The sequence below is a fragment of the Schistocerca cancellata genome, chromosome 5 (assembly GCF_023864275.1).
Source record: "Schistocerca cancellata isolate TAMUIC-IGC-003103 chromosome 5, iqSchCanc2.1, whole genome shotgun sequence".
NCBI lineage: Eukaryota > Metazoa > Arthropoda > Insecta > Orthoptera > Acrididae > Schistocerca > Schistocerca cancellata.
The window spans coordinates 735873627-735886217 of record NC_064630.1 but is presented as its reverse complement, the minus strand read 5'-3'; positions in this window follow the sequence as shown (position 1 = coordinate 735886217).

Sequence of the window (12591 nt, the reverse complement as noted above, 5' to 3'; positions counted from 1 at the left end):
CTGTCGTCAGGAGAAATCGTATGATTACAAACAGATATGCAGACATCAAATGGGTGTGTGGCCAGGGCCTCCCGTCCGGTAGACCGGTTGCCTGGCGCAAGTCATTTTGGTTGACACCACTTCGGTGACTTGCGTGTCAATGAAACTGAAATAATGATAAGTAGACTACTGGCCATTAAAATTGCTACACCACGAAGATGACGTGCTACAGGCGCGATATTTAACCGACAGGAATAAGATGCTATAATACGCAAATGATTAGCTTTTCAGAGCATTCACACAAGGTTGGCGCCGGTGGCGACACCTACAACGTGCTGACACGAGGAAAGTTTCCAACTGATTTCACATACACAAACAGCAGTTGACCGGCGTTGCCTGGTGAAACGTTGTTGTGATGCCTCGTGTAAGGAGGAGAAATGCGTACCATCACGTTTCCGACTTTGATAAAGGTCCGATTGTAAACTATCGCGATTGCGGTTTATCGTATCGCGATATTGCTGCTTGCGTTGTTCGAGATACAATGACTGTTAGTAGAGTATGGAATCAGAGGGTTCAGGAGGGTAATACGGAACGCCGTGCTGGATCGCAACGGCCTCGTATCACTAACAGTCGAGATGACAGGCATCTTATCCGCATGGCTGTAACGGATCGTGCAGCCACGTCTCGATCCCTGAGTCAACAGATGGGGACGTTTGCACGATCAGTTGGACGACGTTCGCATCAGCATGGAATATCAGCACGGAGACCGTGGCTGCGGTAACCTTTGACCCTGCATTACAGACAGGAGCGCCTGCGATGGTATACTCCACAACGAACCTGGGTGTACGAATGGCAAAACATCATTTTTTCGGATGAATCCAGGTTCTGTTTACAGCATCATCATGGTCGTATCCGTGTTTGGTGACATCGCGGTGAACGCACATCGGAAGCGTGTATTCGTCATCGCCATACTGGCGTATCACCCGGCGTGATGGTATGGGGTGCCATTGGTTACACGTCTCGACCAGTCTGAAACAGCGAAACCGCTACGGTCGCAGGTTCGAATCCTGCCTTGGGCATGGATGTGTGTGATGTCCTTAGGTTAGTTAGGTTTAAGTAGTTCTAAGTTCTAGGGGACTGATGACAGAAGTTAAGTCCCATAGTGCTCAGAGCCATTTCAACCATTTGTTACGACCCGTAGCTCTACCCTTCATTCGATCTCTGTGAAACCCTACATTTCAGCAGGCTAATGCACGACCGCATGTTGCAGGTCCTGTACGGGCCTTTCTGTATACAGAAAATGTTCGACTGCTGCCCTGGCCAGCACATTCTCCAGATCTCTCACCAATTGAAAACGTCTGGTCAATGGTGGCCGAACAACTGGCTCGTCACAATACGCCAGTCACTTCTCTTGATGAACTGTGGTACTGTCTTGAATCTGCATGGGCAGCTGTATCTGTACACGCCATCCAGGCTCTGTTTGACTCAATGCCAGGCGTATCAATGCCGTTATTATGGCCAGAGGTGGTTGTTGTGGGTACTGATTTCTCAGGATCTATGCACCCAAATTGCGTGCAAATATAATCACATGTCAGTTCTAGTATATTTGTCCAATGAATATCCGTTTATCATCTGCATTTATTCTTGGTGTAGCAATTTTAATGGCCAGTAGTGTACAACATAACACCCAATCACCAACCGGAGAAAATATTCGACGTCGTCGGGAATCGGCCTCGGGCCCTTCGCTTGGTATTCTACCGCGTTAAACACTCAACTAATGCATAGACGTGAGGAATAGATATGTTGAATGTTTATAACATTTGATTGCTGTAAAAAAAGAGTTTTGTAGAATGAAGGCTTTCACGACCGGGTGACATGGCTGTTGATATACTCTCCGGGATGTGAGGTCGTGGTCCAAGAACATTTCTGCTCCTTACGTTTCGTCCAGGACTGCGCTGGACTTCCTCAGAGGCGCTGCTCCTCTGAGTCTTGCTGACTCAGAGTTTTCCCACTTAAGAGTTTTTCCACAAAAATTCGGAGGCATTACTTCTCAGCTGCCGAGTAGAAGCTTCGCCGTTTATGGTTGCTGCAAACCGCAAGGCGTTCCGCACACTGATTTGGGTTTCCTGGAGAGCGAAACTTAACTTGGCTGTGTCACAATAGCACCAAAGTGGCGGCGGTGTGGACTTTGTCAGGTGGCCCACATTGCAATGAACTCCGGGGCACCAGAGCGCGATGACTTTTGGGCGTTATAGCGGACTATCTTCTGCAATTCGTCGTAACCACACGTCGTCTGACAAAGGCCAGAGTCCTCTATTTTCTCACACAGGTTGCGAATAAGTTTTATATATTTTCCTACTGCTGTGTGTACTACCTTCTAAATGAAATCTTTTTTATTTTATAGAGATAGTTTTCATGCGACACGTCACCTTCTGTCTATCAAAACCACTGAAAACGCTGCGATTCTAATGGTGCTTAATTTCAATGTTTCGCAGGTGTTAACTATTGAAAAACAATCGCATTATGTACTAGGATTTCTCAAACGCAGCCCTCTGTTCGGAAACCTATCTCCAGATACTGGAAGTATAGCAATACTCCCGATTAGTCTTGCTTAACTGCCTTTACCTATTATAAAATAAATAAAATAAAAAATATTATTTAAATATTAATTTTTCTATCTGTATGATGGTGATTGTGATTGTAATTGTAATAAATATTTGCTTATCTGGAACGTGGGTGTTTAATTATTCGGTATCAGACGCTTGACAATGGCTTTCTCGTAAAGACAATGTTACTCGTAGTTGACCGTGAAATAAAACTGAAATAATCGGACTTCGTAAATAAATCGTTTCCAAAGACTGCTGCGGTAGGTGCGGACTCATAATCTAAATCTCAATATTACAATAATTTGCCAGCCATGCCAATACGTCGTACAGAGGTGATTGTCTACTAAACATAAAAAAGTTACACAGTTAGTTAAATCAGATATATTCAATGAATAAGCCTACAGTTCATAATCCTACTTACTTTTATAAATATAAATTCTTTACGGAATCGAGTGCCTAGTCTGGTTGCAACTCGCAGTATTCTTCTATAACATGAAATATGGCGGTGTGCCAGACAATAGAATAAAATACGTACTTCTCGCACAACTTCTACCAGAGCTCTCTCCTTTCTTAATCAAACATAAGAGTAACGTAATTGTGCTGTTGTTTTATCAGCGACACAGCGCTGCAGTTGTGTGCCATAGGCTTTATTTATTTGTCACTGATTATTTATTTAATTAATATTTCGCGTTTCCGAGGAAACTCACGCTCGGCATGCAAATGTGCCTTTATATTGCCCCCTGAATTGCGAGGCGAAAGGACACACATGCAGGCGAGCAATTCACCTAAAGGCACAAGAAAATCTAAGTTATCTACAACTATTTACATGACTTACATTATACACATTATATACAAAATTTGAATGACGCGGGTGCGCCGTAAAAGTTCTTATGTTGGCAGATAGAGTGCGCGCATGCGCAGAAGCGTCTGTGTGACTCCGGCACTGCCGTTATATCGTACAGTTAGATCACGCGGCACAGTATTGCAGTTCATATTGTTCGTGTGCGCGCGTTTCTCAGTCGTTGCACAAAGAAAATATTCAACCAAGATTACATATGAAGACTACATTCTATGACAGGTAACTTGGTTTTAAATTTACAATATTTGTTATAACACAATACAACTTAGATTGTTGAATGTTCTTAGTTACATAGTATTGTTTTGAAATACTTCAAAGAAAAATGTCCGTATGTTTCAGGTGCGTTGACCTATACACATCGTGTCGTTATTACAGTTCATATTCATCTGCTGCACAATAATTTTTTTTTTTACAGGTTAGTATTGTCGTGGTAAAGTTTTTTTTTGATCACAGTAACATCGTTGTATAACAACGTGATTAATATATAAGCGTGTCCATTTCCCATTTCCATTATAGTCGTTGTGATGCAGTTCGTTGTGACTAAAGGCATTGCTCATTACAGATCAGACGTGACCCGTCGAGTAATTGGTCCACGTGCAGTTCGTTTTTTTTTTTTTTTTTTTTTTTACATTCCGTGGAAGCTTGGTTGCAGAACCTCGGACGGCACATAGCTGGCGTCGATCCTTGGACAGTCCAGGTAAGAGTGTCCGTCACATTTCGAGAACATTTCATTCCCTGAAGTTCCAACCAAAATTCTTCCACCCGTCGTGTTGTTTTCTGGACAGGCACTTTGTGTCCATTTAATCCAGTTAACATCTTGAAGTTAGGTACTGTAGTAATGTCACTAGACGATGCACGAATTATGCCCTTCACATTTTCAGTTTTTTGCTGAATATAGCTCACCTAAATGTTCGTAGTTATTAATCAAAGAAATCATTCATCGCGTTTACATAGATACGCTGCATAATGAATGGCATTAACCGTTTCTTTCATATAGGTTTCTGCGTAGTTGCAGAGTTAGTAATGTTCGTTAATGTCCGTGAACAGAGGTTCACTACGCAATGTCTTTTTGGCACTCGTTTTGTTCAAATTTTTACATAGTAACAGTTACATGATACATCAGTTAAAAAAAATAAGTAATTATACATACACACGTCACATATTTTCTTAGCATAAACATAATACAGTTGCACATAAACATGTTTGCATCATCATTACATAGCTATAGGTTATTACATTGTGTCACGTGATGTCATCTGAAATTAAGATAGGTTAGACACAACATTCATTACATCAGTAGGCAAGACCAGGCGTTTTCACTACTCAATAAATATTCAAAATAGTAAGAGAGAGAAAATGTTCGATTCCTCGCGTTTTTTGCGTGTGTGTAGAGTGTCTGTGTGGCCTTGACTACTGATAGATGCTTTTCGTGTTGAGAGATGTGCGTCTAATCTATTTCTCAAAGTAAAAGATCGCTTCACAGATGACGTCTGTCGGTTCGTCAAGTGTCATACCAAGTCAGTGGTACCTACAATAACAAATGTTCCGTGAAAAATTAATATATCATTCACTGCTACGTAATCATAAATTTTATTTTAATATTCCGTCTTCCAGGTGGTGGCGCGCGCTGAAAGAAGAGTTCTTCTGTCTTCAACTGCGACTCTGGAACGCTGAAATGAAAATTTCTACACCACTTATTATCTGTGTTGTAACAACAGAGTTTTTCGAGTTGCTTAGCAATATTTTGATGGGTATGACTTTGACATTATTCAGCATGAAATGCTCTAAGATCTCGGTGTGCGTATTTTTCTAAAATTCTTTGAAGTGTGCCAACGTGTTCCTTCCAAGACTGTGTAGCTATCAGTATATCATCTACATAGTGTGTGACTGTCTCAACTAAATCGTCGCCAAGCACGGTATCCAGGGCTGTAATGAATACCCCAGAGCTGACATTCAGTCCGAAAGGTAGAACACAAAACTGATAGGTTCGCCCCCCGAACATAAATGCAGTATATTTCCGTGAATCAGGAGTGATACCCACCTGCCAAAACGAATTAGCGAGATCTATTGTGGAAAAATATTTTGCATCTAGAAATTTCTGTAATTGCTCTTCTAAATTTTCGGGTTTTTTGTGAACCGTTAAAATTATTTCATTAATTGCTCGTGCGTCTAACACTAACCTAATGCTTCCATTTAATTTTTTGACAACAAGTAGAGGACTACAATAAGGTGAGGTGAATGGTTCAATGACCTTCCAGTCTAACATTTGTTTTAATTCTTGCCACACAGCAGGTCGTTGAGATAACGGTACGTTATATGTCTTGTGGTAGAAGATCTTGTGAGGCTTAACTTCAATCTTGTATACATACGTGTTGATAACACCTAATCGTTTGGTAAAAACTTGTAAATATTTGGATAACACTTCCTGTAGTTTTATACGTTCATGTACACTGAGAGCTGTAGCTTCACTTATCTTATGATCAAGCAATGTTTTCAAGTCCATTAGCTCTGTGTCAGATGAGTGTGTTTGCATATCTTGAATGTCATTGTCAAGTACTAACTGAACCTTGTACCCTGTACAGTGTTTGTCATGCTTTAGAGTTCTCCCATCCAAATCAATAATAATTACATACATTTACCTTTGGAGAAGTCTATAATGCAGTCCTTCTCGCTCATAATATCTAATCCTAATATGCAATTTGTCACAAGGTTTTGTACAACCAGGAATGGCCATTGTATGGTTCCATTACCTATTTTAATGTTTACAAAAACTTGCTTCGTAACCCTACATGACTTATTACCTAGTGCAGTAGTTATTTTACAGTTTTGGGCAGGAAACTCAGGCACAGGTTCCAATTCACACATCTTTTTATAGAAATTAAAAGACAAAACGCTCACAGCTGCACCTGTATCTAGGATAATAGTAGTTGGAATCCCACCTACTACACCAGTAGTAGATGCTAAAACAATTTCATTTGTGTTTGAACGACATTGTGTACTGTCTTGTAAAAGTTCATCTGATATATTCTCATTGTGGTTGTATCTTATAAATAAAACAGGTAATTTTTGTTTAGAATTATTCGGCATATCATTATTCTGTTGTTCAAGTGTGGTGTCAAATAACTGATTAACATTGCAGTCGCCCCGCAAGAATTCTTCAGCCACGACCTGGGGCATAGAAGTGACTGTTTCTAGTTTGTCGGATTAGCATTTGTACTAGGTACTGACACAGATTGAGGTTGTGCATCAGGTGTCATTTCTATTATATTCACATTCGGATATTGCCTATTATGATCTCCAAACTTTTGCGGTTGTTGTTGCTGTTGCGCATTATAACTTACCTGTCGGTCGTAAGGTATGCTCCAATTTTGTCCTGGTGGCTGCTGTGGTAAAGCAGAGTTTGAATGGAAGTACTGATCGTTACGAGTCCAACCTTGATGCTGTCTTGGCTCGTAGTTATTATTATTTCTATTTCTGTTTGTGTTTTTGTTGTTGCCTTTGTATCCGTTGTTACCGTTGTAGTTATTACCGCGGTGCCTTTTGTATGGATTGCCGCATGAAGTGTTATTACTGTTGTAACTATTGTTTGTATTGGAATACGCGTGTTGATTTTGATTTTCGTATTGAAACGGCATGTGAGTTTGCTGTTTTTGCTGTACCGCGTATCCAACTGTGGGCGCGCCAGAATTGAGTTGGCAAGCCTGCATGTTTTGCATACCACTAGTGTAAACATTGTGGCTGCTGTTTTGCCGCGCGAAGCGCTGATCTTCAAGTAACATGTCAACCGAATCTAAGGCTGTTAAAAAATAATCTGAATCGTCATCCGGGATATGTAGGAGTTTTTCTTTAATGTTGAAAGGCAATTTGGCCTTCAACGCACGGAGTATATCACGCGTTGCGACTGGTTCGTCTAAAAAGTGTCCCATGTTCAAGTATTTTTCAAAATATCTGCGTAAGTTGCCATTTTTACTGTTAAAAGTTTCAGGTTCTAAAATTTGTCTTCTGAGTCGCTCCTGGACGGATTGCGACCAGAATTTGTTCAGAAAAGCACGCTCAAACTCACTGTACGTGGTACATACGTCAGCTTGACTGTATGCCCAGACAGCTGCATCGCCTTGGATGTAACCGACAATATATGAAATCTTTTTCCGGTCACTCCAAGTGCGTGGAAATGCGTTACTAAAAGATTTAAGAAAAATCACCGGATGAATGGTTCGTTTTTCTGGGATAAAAATCTGAAATTGCCTGTGTTTCATTAAGCTTTCTTCTTCCTTCGCATTGTGATATGGATTTATTCCACTGTAATTACTGGTATGTTCAGCTGGCGAGTAATTACGATAATGTTGCTGTGGTTTACCATGATAATAGCTTGTGTTTGTGTTTGTACATCGTGGTATGTGTTGTAGTCGTGGTGTGTTTTGTTCTTGTGTGTTTATCGTGTGCGGTATGTGTGTGTCATACTCGAATGTATATTGGTTCCTGAACTGTGCATTTTGACTGATATTTTCGTTACATTCAGACTGTGGTCGATCGGTGAATTGTCTCATGGGTGCAGTGACGGATTGTACTGCGTCACTGATCAGCTGTTTGTTATTAGTAATGTATTGCGCTATGGAGTCGTGTACAATTGTTGGTAAATTTTCACGTAAGCATCTATCAAAATGTTTGTCTTTGTTCACTACCCAATCATGAAATTCTTTATTAATATTTTGAAAATGAGCTGTGGCATCAGATTGTAAGATGTCAGTCAGGTGTTGTTCAACATTGTCAAATTTATTCTGTACGTCAGTAATTCGTTTTTCAAGGTTGTCATGTACTGAAGGATATGTTTGAATTTGTTCAGTAAGAACTTCACACGTGACATTAAGGTTTTTTACTTGTGTCTGTAAAAGTGCTACGTCAGTTGTAGTCTTTTCTTGTCTCGTATTAAGCTGGGAAAATTTAGTACTGAGTTCAGTCATCTGTTTGGTCAGTGTGGCCTCTATAAGTTCCACACGTTTACATAAAGTATCATTACCTGTCTTGAGTGCTATGAGGTCAGATTTAATTGCGTCATTTTGTGTCTGTAAGGTTGCCATGTTTTCGGCGTTTTGTTTCATTAGCATTTGTAACATGTCGGCAATGTTTACTGTTTGCAAGGTCTGTGCCCCCGTCGCGTTATTAGACGTGACGTCATGCATCAACATGGGCTCTGACTGAGACTTTGAAATTTTTGTAGTGGACGGCCTATTGCCAAAATTTCCGTCAACACTTGCGTCAATGTTTGATAAATCGTCACTACCGGTTGCTGTCGTAAAGTCATTTTCTAACATTTGTCTCTCGTCCGAGTCGGATTGCGTCTGAATAGTACGTCTTTGCTGTTCCATTTTTGCGTATTGATTTCTAGTTATTACCATGCCACACGTGATATACGTTTCAAGAAAATATTTGACACTGATTTTAAAATAAAATGCAGTTGAGCATGAATCGCTCGTAGCAACAATGGCTGTCTGTTAATTTAAAAATATAAACTGAATTTGAGATTATTGGTAATGGCTGCTGTCCATGTTACTACGTATCGTACAGAAGTCGGCCATATTGTACACTCGTGTATTGGTATTGTTGCATAGGTTATTGTTTAAGGAAAAGTACTGAGAATGAAATTTATCACTGAAAACTGTTATGCACGAAAGAAACACTACAGAATCTACTGAAAAGCTAATACACTGAATTATACGTCTGGTCAAGCCTGCTAATGCAAAGATGCTGCGTCTTACCTTATTTTGCTGGAAGTTTCATTGCGTCTTCCCGCAAAATTTTAGAATTGGAAAATATCTTCAGATTTTTTTTGTTATCTCTTATACATTCACGTCCAGGTCCAGAAAGTTGATTTTTCACATGAAACAAAGAGAACAATGTAACAAATGACAAAATAACAAGTCCGACACGCAGTAGCCAATATAAAATAAATAAAATAAAAAATATTATTTAAATATTAATTTTTCTATCTGTATGATGGTGATTGTGATTGTAATTGTAATAAATATTTGCTTATCTGGAACGTGGGTGTTTAATTATTCGGTATCAGACGCTTGACAATGGCTTTCTCGTAAAGACAATGTTACTCGTAGTTGACCGTGAAATAAAACTGAAATAATCGGACTTCGTAAATAAATCGTTTCCAAAGACTGCTGCGGTAGGTGCGGACTCATAATCTAAATCTCAATATTACAATAATTTGCCAGCCATGCCAATACGTCGTACAGAGGTGATTGTCTACTAAACATAAAAAAGTTACACAGTTAGTTAAATCAGATATATTCAATGAATAAGCCTACAGTTCATAATCCTACTTACTTTTATAAATATAAATTCTTTACAGAATCGAGTGCCTAGTCTGGTTGCAACTCGCAGTATTCTTCTATAACATGAAATATGGCGGTGTGCCAGACAATAGAATAAAATACGTGCTTCTCGCACAACTTCTACCAGAGCTCTCTCCTTTCTTAATCAAACATAAGAGTAACGTAATTGTGCTTTTGTTTTATCAGCGACACAGCGCTGCAGTTGTGTGCCATAGGCTTTATTTATTTGTCACTGATTATTTATTTAATTAATATTTCGCGTTTCCGAGGAAACTCACGCTCAGCATGCAAATGTGCCTTTATACTATGTAAAGACAACTTATTTATTATGTCTGTGAAGAGTTACGCTTTAGACGAAAACTAATCCTTTTGTTAAGAAGTGCTACAAACTTCAGAATGGTTCAAATGGCTCTAAACACTATGGGACTTAACATCTGAGGTCATCAGTCCCCTAGACTTAGGACTACTTAAACCTAACTAACCTAAGGACATCACACACATCCATGCCCGAGGCAGGATTCGAACCTGCGACCGTAGCTACAGCGCGGTTCCGGACTGAAGCGACTAGAACCGCTCGGCCACAGCGGCCGACTCTCTATGAACTTCATTTTGGGTTTAAGATTGGTGATCAACAGAAAAAAAGCTCTCTAAGTACGTCGTTTCGCATTTGTTACTGTACGGCAAGGTGGCTAAAAGCATCATGTCTTCCGATCTTTGCTGTTTCCATTATTTGGAGACAACCAATGGACCATACAACAGATTAAGTTAATCTCAAAAAACAAGCTGGAATCACCAAAAATTGTGCAATATCACAATTGCCCATCCGTTTATGATGCCTGTTCGTCACACTGAATAATTGTTATGGGTGCCAGTGACCCCTAAGAAAGTGTCATTGAGTGAAGATTGATGCAGAGAAATTTTGTACTAGGATGGGTTTTGTGCCGAAAAATTATTAACTGAACTAGGAACTGAAGAAATAGAGATAAATGAACTCATTTGTATGGGAAATGTTTCAGCCTCTGGTTAGAGACAATAGTGGAAAACTTGAAAGACTATCAATTAATGCTGAAGGCTTTTTCAAAGAAACAGTTTGACTCGGGCATGACACAAAGTTAGGGAAGTACTAAACTAAAAACATATGTTCGTCACAGAGTGGTTTTATCAACATGAGAAACATTTTTCATGCTTTTTAAAAATTATCTGCGATTACTTTAATTCATCTTAGAAACTCATTACCAGTATTGAAACCGTAATACGAAATATCGTGAATCAATAGCCTCCAAAAAATAATCTGTTGTGACCTTAAATTTCTGTTCCGTCACTTCGTAGAAAACTGAATTGATCCTACGAAAAAAGTTCAGGCTCTTTTATTTTAAGATCACGTTCCCCTTTTACATCAGATACTGTATGTGTTGAACATTATTAAACTAGTATGTTCTTACTCTTCATTTAAATTGTTGTTAATATATTACTACCAATACGAATTACTAGATTTTATTTTGTGAATGAAGCTTTCACACTGTAGTCTACAAGATAGAATACTTGCAATATGTACCACTGAACACGCAGGGTGCAACTAAATTCCTTCACGGACGTAGAAACTTTTAGTGTGGGCCAAAATGGTTAAGTTTATCATAGGAAGGCATGTCCGTAAACGTTCCGTAACACTGCTACACGCAAACTATCACAATACAAATTCAATTCTCCCGCATTTTCGACGCCGCTGACTAGGATATTACGTATGTCATTCGCCAGTCTCCTGATTTCCCATTTCCATTACATGTTTGTCTACATGCCATTCAATTGAGTTTGTATTCAAACGTGTGCGAATTCCTAAGGAACCAAACTGCTTATGGCATCGGTCCCAAGACTTACACACTACTTAAATAACTCATACTAAGAACAACACACACATCAACGCCCGAGGGAGGACCCGAACCTCCGGCAGAAGGGCCCGCGCAGTCCGTGACGTGACGCCTTAAAGGGCGCGGCCATTCCCCGCGGCCTGAGTTGGTGTGTGATCTGCGCAGAGAGGTTTGTACTTGCGGTTGTGCTCATGATCTTTGTTCGCACTGTACAGAATGCAAGCTGTATGTTCACTTCGTTTTCAGTGTGTTGCTGACGTCCATGGCGAATTGCACGTTTGCGGATTGCGCTGACATGATTTTATTTTACCGCGAAGCTCGGTACAGTGGGAAGGCTACTCGTCAATTGAACGTTTTCCACAACGCGAGACCGCTATGTCCTCCCTGTTGGCTACGCTATACCAGCGTGCCTCGGAGACGGCTACATTCACCACTAGCAGGGCCGATTTTGGTGCTCCATGGCGCCGCCGCACACACGAGAAGACGCGACGACGAGTACCAGAAACTTTTTTTTTTTTTTGTCATCAGTCTACTGACTCGTTTGATGCGGCCCGCCACGAATTCCTTTCCTGTGCTAACCTCTTCATCTCAGAGTAGCACTTGCAATCTACGTCCTCAATTATTTGCTTGACGTATTCCAATCTCTGTCTTCCTCTACAGTTTTTGCCCTCTACAGCTCCCTCTAGTACCATGGAAGTCATTCCCTCATGTCTTAGCGGATGTCCTATCATCCTGTCCCTTCTCCTTATCAGTGTTTTCCACATATTCCTTTCCTCTCCGATTCTGCGTAGAACCTCCTCATTCCTTACCTTATCAGTCCACCTAATTTTCAACATTCGTCTATAGCACCACATCTCAAATGCTTCGATTCTCTTCTGTTCCGGTTTTCCCACAGTCCATGTTTCATTACCATACAATGCTGTACTCCAGACGTGCAT